The sequence below is a fragment of the Podarcis erhardii genome (assembly GCF_964252035.2).
Source record: "Podarcis erhardii genome assembly, chromosome: Z".
Lineage (NCBI taxonomy): Eukaryota > Metazoa > Chordata > Lepidosauria > Squamata > Lacertidae > Podarcis > Podarcis erhardii.
Genome location: NC_138504.1, coordinates 13429202 through 13443299, shown reverse-complemented (window position 1 = coordinate 13443299; position 14098 = coordinate 13429202).

Sequence of the window (14098 nt, the reverse complement as noted above, 5' to 3'; positions counted from 1 at the left end):
TTCCACCTGGAAGCCAATTTTCTTGTCCACATTGTATGCCTCCATTATTTGATAATAATGAAGCCAATCTCGCACTTTGTTTCTTAATTTTTCAAAGCTCTGCAATTTTAATTTATCTCCCTTTTGTTCTAAAAATTTCCCAATATTTCGGCCATTTGGCCTCCATATTGAGCTTTTTCTGAGCCTTCGCTTCCATCGATGACAACCACCTTGGGGTTTTATTTTCAAATAAGTCCTTATATCTTGTCCAGACATTAAACAATGCTTTCCTGACAATATGGTTTTTAAACGCTTTATGTGCTTTGACCTTATCATACCACAAGTATGCATGCCACCCAAATACATTATTGAAGCCTTCTAAATCCAAAATGTCTGTGTTTTCAAGAAGCAGCCATTCTTTTAGCCAGCAAAAAGCAGCTGATTCATAGTACAGTTTGAGGTCTGGCAGGGCAAGTCCACCTCTTTCTTTTGCATCAGTTAATATTTTAAATTTTATTCTGGGCTTCTTGCCCTGCCAGACAAATCTAGAAATATCTCTCTGCCACTTCTTGAAACAGTCCATTTTATCCAAAATTTGCAATGTTTGAAATAAAAACAACATTCTTGGCAATACATTCATTTTTATAACAGCAATACGGCCTAGCAATGAAAGCTTCAAATTCGACCATATTTCTAGATCCTTTTTCACTTCCGTCTAGCATTTTTCATAATTGTCCTTAAATAAATTCACATTCTTGGCAGTCATATTAACCCCCAGATATTTCATCTTCTTAACCAATTTTAAACCTGTCTCCTTCTGAAACCTCTCTCTCTCAATCACTGTTAAATTTTTCTCTAAAACCTTAGTTTTTAACTTATTCAACTTAAAACCTGCAACCTGACCAAATTCTTGAATCAGTTCCAATACTCTTTTAGTACTAGGTTCTGGCTCCTGTAATGTCAATACTAGATCATCTGCAAATGCTTTCAATTTGTACTGTCTGGCTTCGACTTGTATACCTTTAACCAATTGGTCTCTTCTAATCATATTTAAGAGAACCTCCAGGACCGGTATAAAAATCAATGGGGAAATTGGGCAACCTTGTCGTGTTCCTTTCTCTATCTTAAATTCCTCCATCACCACATTATTAACAATTAGTTTAGCCTTTTGTTCTGAATATATTGCACCTATACCATTTCCAAAACCTTGACCAACCCCCATCCCCTGTAGATTCTTCTTCATAAAACTCCAGGAAATATTGTCAAAGGCTTTCTCCACATCCACAAATATCAAAACTGCTTTGGTATTAATATTCACTTGTAGTTTTTCTAAAATGTTAATTATATTTCTCGTATTGTCAGACAATTGTCTACCCGGAAGAAAGCCTGCTTGATCTTTATGTATCTCTTCCACTAGTACCTTTTTTAATCTTTTTGCCAAAATGTCTGCAAAAATTTTATAATCCACATTAAGCAGAGATATGGGGCAGTAGTTCTTAAGCTGTGTCTTTTCAGACTCAGTTTTCGGTATAAGTGTAATGTAAGCTTCCTTCCACGACTCTGGTGCTTTTTTCCCTTCCAAAATTTCATTACAAACTTCCTTTAATGGTTGTATTATCCAATCTTTCAAGGATCTATAATATCTTGAAGTTAAACCGTCCGGCCCTGGAGATTTACCCAGTTGCATATTCTGAATGGCACCTTCTACCTCCTGTTCAGTTATTTTATAGTTCAGCATTAGCTTGTTTTCTTGAGAGATTTTTTGTAGTCCATTTGTTTTCAAGAATCGATGTATATCAATTTCTTTCTGTGGTCCTTGTGTATATAGTTGTTTAAAATACCTCTGGAAACATTTTGTAATATCCACTGGGTTCTGTATATTCTTTCCTTCCACTTCCAGGTTTGTAATGGTGTTGAGTTTTTGTCTTTTTTTCATTTGCCAAGCCAGCAATTTCCCACATTTATTAGCCGATTCAAATGTCTTTTGTCTCATCTGTTTAATTTTCCATTCTATTTCCTGGTTCATCATTTTCATATATTGTACTTGATGTAACTTTATTTCTCTCAAAATCTCTTGCGACTTTGGTTTCGCTCTCAATTTCTTCTCACCTTCCTTTATTTTCTCCAAGATTTTATTTTTTTTCTCATTTTGAGTTCTCTTCTTTATTGCATTCTGTTGTATCAGAAACCCTCTCATAACCGCTTTACTTGCGTCCCAGATTACTCTTTTTTCAACAGTAGTCTTAATATTTATCTCAAAATAATCTCTCAAGGTTTTTTGGGCCTTCTTGGTCACTTCTTCTTCCCTGAACAAGGTTTCGTTCATCCTCCATCTGAAGGAGCCAATTGGTGTTAGTTTCATCTCCATCTTTACAGCATTATGGTCAGAGCAAGTTTTAGGACAAATTTCCACTTTTCTTGTCTTTGGAGTCAGCCCTCCAGTTACCCAAATTTGGTCAATTCTTGTCCATGTCATTTTGGCTTCAGAGAAAAAGGTTCCCTCTCTCCCCAAGGGGTTCTTTGTTCTCCAGATGTCAATTAAGTCCAAGTTGTCAGTCATATCAAAGAAGGTTTTTGGTAGTCTGCCATCCTTAGAAACTACCTGTCTCTGTGCCTTGTCCATATTTGTAGATACCACTCCGTTCATATCCCCCATCATAATCATATTATAATCTAAATAGTCCATCAGAGTCTCATGCAACTTTTTTAAAAAATCTGATTTTCCCTCATTTGGTGCATAAACGCCTACTATCAAGAATTTCTCTCCTTGTAGTTGAATTTCAGTTGCCACAAATCTTCCTTGTTCATCGTTGAATATAAATTTCAGTGAAAGGCTCTCCTTTGCATAAATTACTACTCCTCTTTTTTTGACTTTGTCTGATGAAATAAACTCTTGGCCCAGTCTTTTATTAATCAATACTTTCCTGTGTAGCCTTATCACGTGTGTTTCCTGTAGGCAAATCAAGTCCAATTGTTCCTTTTTTAATAAATAAAAGACTCTTTTCCTTTTTTTGAGGGGAGTTCAGTCCATTAGTATTCCAGCTTAGTAATTGCAGAGTCATGATGTAGCTACTTTGATTTTCCTCCAACTGCACCAAGTAGTTGCTCTTGTTCTGTCAATGGTATTAATGTCAGATTCTCTGGACAGTCCAATCCGAAGGGTAATCTTGCTATGTATAGTATTCCTCTTTTTATTGATCCTCTGTCCAAAGCTTTTTGTTCTGGTCCTCTGTCTGATAGCTGTCTGTCCAGTGCTCTTGGCTCTTCTCCAGATTCTTTCTGCAACTCTTCTCCGTAATCTTTCAGAAATTTTTCTTTATCGTCTACTGATCTTATTTTTATCTTTTTTCCTTTAAAGCTAAAAGATAGGCCTTGAGGAAATTCCCACCTGAAGATAATTCTATTCCTTCTCAGCAGGGCCACCAAATCTCCATAATTGGACCTAAGGTCCAAAAGATGTTTCGGAATATCTTTAAATATTTCCACTCTCGACTGGTGTATTTCCAAGGTCTTCTGAAAGTGCAGGCCCAAGATTTTATCTCTCTCCTCTTTTGTTCCGAGGGTAATCAAACAGTCTCTCGCCCTGTTCTTCTTCCCCCCTCTTCCAAGTCTAAAAGCACTCACAATCTTAAATTCTTCTTTCTCCAAGTCCAAATCCCAGAAGTCTGCAAATTCCTGCATAAGGTAGTCTATCAAACTGTCCTTCTCTAATTCAGGCACAGCTCTGATTCTCAAGTTCGTTTGTTTCTCCTTAAGTTCAATCAACCTATGATCCTCAAGTTGCCTCTGTAAGTCTGGTATCTTCTCCTCTACGGCAGCTGCTTTTTCCTTAGCTTCTTCAGAGGTCTGTCGAGTCAAAGTAGATTCCTGTAGCAATTTCTCAATAGTTTCTGTATTAATATTCACCTTTTGTCCCAAATTATTAATGCTTATAGTGTTTTGATCAATTTTAGTTGATGCTTCAACCACTTGTTTACTTAACTTTTCCAGTGATTCATTTATCTTACCTAATGCAAGTGCCAAAGCTTCTTCAGATGACATACCTTTTGACTTAGGTTGTATAGATGCAGCCGCAGATGAGGCGGAAGGGCCAGATGTTGATGCTCTTCGCTGCCAAGATTTCCCAGACCTCGTTGTTTTGTCTTGGAGGGAGTCTACTTTTTCTTTTCCATCTGCCATAACACTACAACTGGGTACCCAAGGTCAATCCTACGGCCACAAGTTGTTTTGAAGTGGGAAATTCCCCTGGCCCAATTATTGTAGCAATTTCAGAAACGTCCTCTAGGGGGACACAGTAGCAGTCTATACTTGTTGTGTTACAAAACAGCACTTTTTAAACCCCCATAAAAGTCAGTTTCAATTTCAGTTACTTTTCCGTTACTTTTCCTTCTTTCTAAGATCAGGAAGAGACAACCAAAAACAATGTATCTCCCTTGCAGAGCTAGCTGTCAAAAAGTACTCTATTCACAAACAGTGCATTTCACAATGTGGCAGTCTTACTGTCCATTGGCAGCCCGTTCCCAGGTTTTGAGCAGTAGATTCTTATTTCCTTCCCTCTCTCTTGCAGGCATATATACTCCAAGCCTCTCCCCCCTCTTCTCCTGTAACCGAGGGGGGGGGGGAATTCACTTGTTTTGATGTTGGAATTTTAGTCCTTTCTGATCAATTTTCCAAGGCTTTAGCTTACAGTTTCTTTGCTTTAGTCTATTTACAAAAAGCGGAAGGCGGACTTCCTGTTTATACCTTCCCGCTTCGGTGCCAAATTAGACCTTTTTTCTCCCCTTTTTTCAATTAATCCTACTCACGGGTAGTTGCTTTTGAAGTCAAATTGTCACAGGAAAAAGTCAGCGCTCTCCGGCAATGGCTGTGCGGCTTCACTCCGTGGAGGTAGCAGTTGACTCACAGCACCGCGCCACTCACCCCTACTTCGCTCCGGAGCCTGTAATCGGGTTTCCTTATGAATTGGGGGGGGGCGCTAAGGATGCCCGCCGAGTCCCACGCTCACAGGCTTCACCTGCCTGTGATTTTTGAGGGGTCTCCGCTTCGCCGTAGCGATTCAGACCCTATTTCCACAGAGCAGGTCCCTCCGAATCAGAGGGAGTCCGCCATTGCCGATGGCACTAACCCAGAAGTCAAGATCTTACAGGGATGGTAAAAAAGAGAAAGGAAATTTACCATCCCTGTAATATCTTGCCTGGCATGATTGCTAGGCTGACTATGTATCCTTCTTTATAGACAACTGTTCTTTATCTGAAGAAGTCCTCTGTTCAATGGACAATTCTGTCTGAGGCTGGATTGAAGACTTGGAAAGGAAGAATAAGGAAGTATTTGGTGCTAGCCATCAAATGTTAGCACCTAGTCAGCAGACTGAGCAATCACATTGCACCTGGCCACAGACTTCCCCAACTCTGTGTTACAAAAATGGGCAAAAATATGACATGAAAGGCTGGCAACATCAACCCCACAGTGTGGGCAATCCCTTGCAGGTGACCACAGTGCAGAGACAGACAGGTCATGATGGCAGTGACAAGAGGAGGAATAACTGCTCAGATGAGTGCAGAGAGAAGAAATGCCATGGTGCATCTGCAACACCACAACCGGATGCCTTCATCTACCCCAGTTGCAACAAAAAATATGTCTCTCCTATATCGGACTCTGAAGCCCCAACTGGCGCTGTAAGTTTACAACAGTTTTGTTTGTTTTTCAAGCTTACAACTGTTTGACTCCTCCCTTGTTTCCAGAGACGGACAAATGCCAACAACAAGTGGTTCAGTGATCACTAGTTGCAATTCCAGCAGCCAGGAATGCCCATTACCAGTTGCAATTATCAGGAGTGAGCACATTTGGGCACCTGCTCTGTCTCATGCCCTAGCAAGAGAGTACCCCTGGACTTGCTCCTTCTCTTCTTAGAATAGAATCATAGAATCATAGAGTTGGAAGAGACCACAAGGGCCATCGAGTCCAACCCCCTGCCAAGCAGGAAACACCATCAGAGCACTCCTGACATATGGTTGTCAAGCCTCTGCTTAAAGACCTCCAAAGAAGGAGACTCCACCACACTCCTTGGCAGCAAATTCCACTGTCAAACAGCTCTTACTGTCAGGAAGTTCTTCCTAATGTTTAGGTGGAATCTTCTTTCTTGTAGTTTGGATCCATTGCTCCGTGTCCGCTTCTCTGGAGCAGCAGAAAACAACCTTTCTCCCTCCTCTATGTGACATTCTTTTATATATTTGAACATGGCTATCATATCACCCCTTAACCTCCTCTTCTCCAGGCTAAACATGCCCAGCTCCCTTAGCCGTTCCTCATAAGGCATCGTTTCCAGCCCTTTGACCATTTTGGTTGCCCTCCTCTGGACACGTTCCAGTTTGTCAGTGTCCTTCTTGAACTGTGGTGCCCAGAACTGGACACAGTACTCCAGGTGAGGTCTGACCAGAGCAGAATACAGTGGCACTATTACTTCCCTTGATCTAGATGCAATACTCCTATTGATGCAGCCCAGAATTGAATTGGCTTTTTTAGCTGCCGCGTCACACTGTTGGCTCATGTCAAGTTTGTGGTCAACCAAGACTCCTAGATCCTTTTCACATGTACTGCTCTCAAGCCAGGTGTCACCCATCTTGTATTGTGCCTCTCATTTTTTTTGCCCAAGTGCAATACTTTACATTTCTCCCTATTAAAATTCATCTTGTTTGTTTTGGCCCAGTTCTCTAATCTGTCAAGGTCATTTTGAAGTGTGATCCTGTCCTCTGGGGTGTTAGCCACCCCTCCCAGTTTGGTGTCATCTGCAAATTTGATCAGGATGCCCTTGAGTCCATCATCCAAGTCGTTGATAAAGATGTTGAATAAGACCGAGCCCAAGACAGAACCCTGTGGCACCCCACTAGTCACTCTTCTCCAGGATGAAGAGGAACCATTGATGAGCACCCTTTGGGTTCGGTCAGTCAGCCAGTTACAAATCCACTGAGTGGTAGCATAGTCAAGTCCGCATTTTACCAGCTTCTTTACAAGAATATCATAGGGCACCTTGTCAAATGGCTTGCTGAAATCAAGGTAGGCTACATCCACTGCGTTCCCTTCATCTACCAGGCTTGTAATTCTGTCAAAAAACGAGATCAGGTTAGTCTGACATGACTTATTTTTCAGAAATCCATGCTGACTATTGGTGATCACAGTATTCCTTTCTAGGTGCTCACAGACTGTTTGCTTAATGATCTGCTCCAGAATCTTCCCTGGTATTGATGTCAGACTGACTGGGCGGTAATTATTTGGGTCCTCTCTTTCCCCCTTTTTGAAAATAGGGACAACATTTGCCCTCCTCCAGTGTGCCGGGACTTCACTTGTTCTCCAGGAATTCTCAAAGATGACTGCCAGTGGTTCTGAGATCACATCTGCCAGTTCTTTTAATACTCTTGGATGCAGTTCATCTGGCCCTGGAGACTTGAATACATCTAAACTAGCCAAGTATTCTTGTACTATCTCCTTAGTTATTCTGGGCTGTGTTTCCTCTGCTGAATCATTTGCTCCAAATTCTTCAGGTCGGGCATTGTTTTCTTTATCGGAGAAGACTGAGGCAAAGAAGGCATTGAGAAGTTCAGCCCTTTCTGTGTCCCCTGTTTGCATTTCACCATCTTCTCCTCTGAGTGACCCCACTGTTTCTTTATTCTTCCTTTTGCTACGAACATACCCATAAAAGCCTTTTTTGTTGCTTTTAACCTCTCTAGCAAGCCTGAGTTCATTCTGTGCTTTAGCTTTTCTGACTTTGTGTCTACACGTGCTGGCTATTTGTTTGAATTCCTCTTTGGTGGTTTCCCCCCCTTTTCCATTTTTTGTACACATCCTTTTTTAATCTTAACTCAGTTAAAAGTTCTTTAGATAGCCACCCTGGCTTCTTTAGGCACCTTCCATGTTTCCGTCTCATTGGTATTGCCTGAAGTTGTGCTTTTACTATCTCCCTCTTAACAAACTCCCAGCCATCATGAACTCCCTTTCCTTTTAGTATTACTGTCCAGGGGATCTCACCCAGCACTTCCCTAAGTTTTATGAAGTCGGCTTTCTTAAAGTCAAGAAATTGAGTCCTAGTATGCTTGGCTGCTCCTTTCCGCTGTATAGTAAACTTCAGAAGAGCATGATCACTCGCGCCTAATCCTTCCACTTCTACCCCACTAACCAGGTCATCAACATTGGTTAGGACCAGATCTAAAATGGCTGTTCCTCTTGTTGCTTCTCCCACTTTCTGGACAACAAAGTTGTCTGCAAAGCCAGTGAGGAATCTGTTTGACCTTATGCTCTTGGCTGAGTTTGACATCCAGCAAATATCCGGGTAATTGAAGTCCCCCATTACTACTATCTCCCTTCCTTTTGCATGCTTGGCCATCTGTTCCAGGAAGGCATCATCTATGTCCTCTGTTTGCTACTTGCTTGCTAACCTGCCCTCTTAGGAGAGGTGAGCAAATAATGAATGGCAGAGGTGAAAAAGAGGAGTTGCATTTTTCCTGCAAGTCTGTGCCATGCCTTATTCCAAGTTGCGTGTCGAGACCCCGCAGCCACACCCTCGTTGGAAATAACTCACACAAGGACACAGATATTAGGTTTATGTTATTGGGCAAATTGTGGCCACAACTTTATTGAAATTACAGAATGTGAGTGGTATTGGCTTAGGCATTGATTGGACATGACTATATCTAACTCCTGCCCATTGTGCAGGAATTCCAGTAAGGGTAAGCCACTGGTAGGGAGAGCCCTGTCGATGCGAACCAACTCAAGCTCCCCCTGGTGTTCCTGTCGGGGTCATGTCAAGGCCTTAGCCCCCAGCCGGGCTTCAGACTAGATCAACACTCCCGGATTCCTTAAGCATGGAGGGGCAGGTGATGGCCACACCTCCCCTCCCTCACACAAGGTCAAACAATGCCTAACTGCAACCCTAACAAAGTTGTGATGATTGCTACGAGGTAGGTGAAAACCAAGTGGCCAGTGCCAATTTGCCAAGTGGGAAAATTCCTACCAGGCCCCTCAGACAACCAAGGCGACCAACCAAAGTCCATAGCAAGTCCTAACCTGCAAAATAGGGAGGGAGGGCGGGTGATTGAGGAAGTGAGCCAAAGAGGAAGTCCTCTGGCTCACTCCTCTGTTTGAACAGCCCTAGCCATGCCCCCACTGGCCAGTGGATTGGCTGGCCGGGCTCTGACGTGGCTGGGATCCCCCAGGCAACGGGGGACAAAGTCCCCCACCCCTGGTGGGGAGTGGGTGGCCGCGCGGTCCACCGCAACCCCTCCCCACTGGGAAGTGGAGCGGATTTGCCATTTTAGGATCAAAATGTGTGTAGCAACAGAGGTGGATTTAGAGAAGCATGATGGCTTCCCCTGCACAGGATGCAAAACTGAGTGGATGCCTTCCTGCACCCTTCCTAAAGCCCAGTTAGCACTTGCCCAACTTTGGAGGGGAGATAGGAGGGCTCTAGGACCCTGCCAGAGCTCTCCCAACTCCTTCCCAAAGACTGGCATCTCACTTATCCAGCTTTGGGAATGCAGCACAAGGGCTGGGGAGGGTGTCTAATTTTGGCCTCGCACAGATTACCATATTACCAGGGTCCTCCCCTGCTAGCAAGAAAGTGTGGATCTTTCAGATCCACTAGGCAGGGCTCAAGAAGGAATAAAAACTGATCTGGTGTGGCTTTGCTCTGCTCACAAAAGAGAGTCACATGGTAAGCAGCAAATGCATGAAATGAACCTTGTAACTCTCAAATAGGCAAGTGGTGTTTTGTGTACAATGCTGTCAAATGCACACTAGATGATTTAGAAAGTAACTCTTGGCAAAATGTGTGTGTAGCCAATATGAAGTACAATTGTAGTGTATTGATGATTAACCTTGAAAGACAAGTTGGTAGAATCCAAAAGGATGTATTCATTTTCTGACCTGAAGCTTTCCTTCCACAATTGCACCCAAAGCAGAACCTTGCTCTCTTCAGACAAATGGACTACACTGCGTTGGACAAAAGGGAATGATAACCTTTGTGTGCTGCTTCTGAAGCATAGCAGGATTAATTCTCTCCAGCTTTCCTTTTGTGTGGCATACACTTTCCTGTTTTCCCCCCCACCTGAGAGCCACAGTAAATAGTTCCTTTATAATATTTGTGTGCTGTTCTTCATCAGCAGACAAAACTGTACAACAAGAATGACTTTTCATCTACTGAGGGGTGGGGGTGGGTTTGGGGGGGGGTGTTGAAGTTTGACCTCTCTAGTTCTGGTCTGAATTTCCAACCATTTTGCCATAGGAACTCCCACTATTTACCAAAATAGCCTTATCAACTGGCTAGTATCTTATCATATAGCAACTGTGTCAATAAGCCCTATATTCTACCAAGCTGTCTGTGATCAATCAGAGATAGCCCACAATTGTCCCCCAGATATACCAGGTTCTCCCCTGGCAGATCTGTATTTCCAAAATCTAAAACATGCTATGATCTGCATAATAGTACACTTTACTGCACACTGGCAGGAGACACAGGAACAAATTCAAATCCCTCCCCCCACAAATTGAATATGGCTGGTACTTTAGTACGCATGATCACTCAACAAAAGGGAACGGCAGGCTATGGCAAAAGCCATAGTAGTGGAATTTAGCAAATTCTGGACATCCAAGCCAGAAGAAGAGCAGAAAGCAAAGGCAACCATGCCACCATATGTCCAGACCTCAGTGAGGGTGAGGCAGAGGCACTTACCTGACCTCTGGACAATGACATTGCTACTCCTTATCAGTGGGGGGAGGGCAAAATGGCAGAGAGGCCAATGCTGTGCTAACACACCAGTAAGAGTGCCATATTAGCTCCCCCCATGCATATACACACTGCTGACTTCCTCACTGCTTTACCACTCCTACTCTCCTGGTAATCACAGCAGCAGTGTCACTACTGAAGTCAGGTAAGTGTCACCATCCCACCCCATTGTCTGTTACTGTGCTCAGGACAAAGTAAATCTGAAAGGCTAAGTACAATGGGAATCACAGTCAGGGAGATTCGGAAGCATCCTTACATCAAGAACCAGGATGTGCAAAATCTAAAAGGATCTGTACAGTTCCTTGTTATTTTTCTAAGAAGGAAATGTGGTAGTGCATTAGTAATTACTGCTGGACTCCAGATAGGAGACATATAAATGAGAATGGGTAACAATTTGTGGAAACCATTTGGGCATTTTTCAGACAGCCAGTGAACCACACAGGCTTGACATCTATAATTGCAATGCACTGCTTTTCAACTCACAATGGGTAGGTGCGGCTACTTTGTGCTGCCTTATTGTATATCCAACAATAGATGACATTTCTTGCACTTGACATATTATACCCTTAGGTCACTGACAGCAGACTTCTTGTAGATAGCGTCTTTATGGCTTTCCCCCTACCTTTAATTATTTCAAATTTTTAACCTTTATATTCATTGTGGACTTTAAGTGAACTCTTCTTCTCTCCCCCGCCACTAGAGAAAAATATTCCAAGATAATAAGATCCTCCACAGTATAGTATAAACTTTATCCATTTAATGAATGATAGAAGTTATGCTTGTGGCAACCAGGGGCAGGAGGAACCCTGGTGTATAAATCGCTCTGCTAGGGATCCCTGTCAGGCACAATTAGTTGGGCTCCAACCCACTTGATATGGTTGGTTATCTGTGGAGTTCTGTTATGGGTGTCCAGTTTGACTACCTGATGCTGTTTCCAAGTTCAGTTCTGCCCCATTCCTATAATGCAGATTTTTATAAACTCTCCATGTATAGGTGACATATAATAAGATATGACTATGCATTTGTGAAACCCTGAACCATTAACACATCTTTAACTCTACATATTTTCATCCCTTTTGCACTCTGGCCTCTTCTATCAATTCATACGAACTAAGACTTGATCTCACCTCTTTTCCCCAATATCAAATCCCAGGGGTGAACTAATAGCCAAATAGGAGGCCCCCTGTCAAAACTGCTGCATGAATTCATGAAATTTAGCCCCTGGGAATTTAGGCAAGGTTTTCAGCCAAGAGGCTCAATTCCCACATTCAACATTGCTATAAAGTCAGTTGATGAGGGGGAGGGGGGTCTCTCCACCAAATGGCAGTAGAATTTGATTGATAGCAGTTTCCTTTCCCTTTGACGTTGTTAACAGGGTCTCATTAGGCCTGCAATGAAACTGAATTGCCATCGTAATATTACATCATAAAGGCATATTAACAAGATCTCTGTAGCTTTCTACTGGAATTGTTACACACATGCAGATACCTCCTATAACCTTGAGACTGGTCATGTTATCTATAGCTAGAAAAGCTCTCTCTCTATCTATATATGCAACTCAATTAAAGGCTGTAATTCCCATTTGCAAAAGATGAACTGGATAAATCACAAAGCACAACCTTATTGGAAATGGACAACAGTGATCTTCAGTGGCCATTTCAGCGCTCCATTTATGGTCACAACTAGAGATGGGGCAGAATTTTGTTTGAATCACATTTTAATGTGAACTTTCCTAATCTGCACTTCCTCAACCAATATATGAACCAAAATGCAGTTATCTGTGGAAATGCACTCTTCTCTGAGTTTTGCAGTGCAGTTCCGCACAATTCACAATTCAAAATGTTTATTTGGCTTTACGCCCATCATGAAACACAACACAACAAAACAAAACAAATCAAATAAAACAGCGGACTCGTACAAGCCACAAGCAATGTAGTTCCGCAGCAAAAGAAGAAAAGCTTAGAAAAAAATGTATATTAGGGAACCATTGGTGCAAAAATGTTTGTAAGTGGACAGGATGTACAAAGATTACAACCTATTAGATTAAATTGCTTGCAAAAATGCATACATTAGCAAAATTAGATACAAAATATGTATCTTTATTAAAGTACATATGGAAATTTGCATACAATTTCATGAGGAGAGAACTTTTTAAAAAATCACAAACTGATGTAGGAATGTGGAGAACTCAATTGAAAATTAGGGAGGGTATGAGCAATCACTGGCGGAGGAAGAGGAGTGCAGGGGGAGCGCATGGCCCCCGGCAGCGCGATCCCAGCGGGGTGCCATCGTGGTTGCCCCCCGCCCCCTCCCGGGCACCCCACCCACAGGACACATGCTACGTCCCTGCGGGCAGCACAGTCCGCCCCTGGAACACACACCAGCTCCGCCCCCACCTGCTCTCCACCCCCCCGGTGTTGGAGCAGGAAGCTTTGCCACTGTGAGCAATTGAGAGAAATCAAAATGGATAGATTTGCCATTTTTGTTCTAATGGCAGCCTTTCATCCCATCTCTCTCACCTTTGAGACTGCAGAGAACTAGGAGTGGTGGTGATATTTTCTGACTGGTCTTGAGGACACCCATTTTTGCCTTCCCTCGATTGCAAGTGTATGGGACTTAATTGATCTGGTTTAATTGGCTGCCCAAATCCACAAGTGCTGTGGGCAAGGATGGGCTTAAATTAGCTGTCCTGGTGAATTCTCACAGGCACGGTGAAGGGATCCTATCTGTCTATCTGTCATTATGATTATAATTTGATTGATTGATGATTGATTGGATTTCTATACCACCTTTCAGCCAAGTAACCCAAGGCTTTTTACAATTTCAAAACACTAAAATAATTACAATATATAAGATGTGAAGTGTCAAGAATTCTCTTAGGCCAACTGAGAGCCAGTGGTGTGTATGTGTGCTCCCTGGCCTTTATACCTTCCCTCAGGACACACAGGACTTCAAAAGCCCCAGGGAAGGTGAGGGAAGAGATGTGCCAACAGCTCTCTTAGACTACTGATGATTCTGTCAGGGCCAATGCTATGTATGGTTGCTGGCCTGGACTCACCTGCTTCTGCCTGTTTAACTGATTTTAATATTGTGTTTTTGGATTGTTGCAGTCCAACCTGTATCCTTATGATGAAGGGTTTATGTGTAAGAAATCATCATCATCATTCCTTGCATGGTATGGTGAAAAGACCTCCCTCCCTCCCTCCCTCCCTCCCTCCCTCCCTTCCTTCCTTCCTTCCTTTTTTTCCTAATAAAAACACCTTCCCATCCTAGTTTAATCAACCATGACAAATGCTTCTGAGCATTTCAATGAAGTTACCTGCCTGACAAGTTTCATTTATTTTA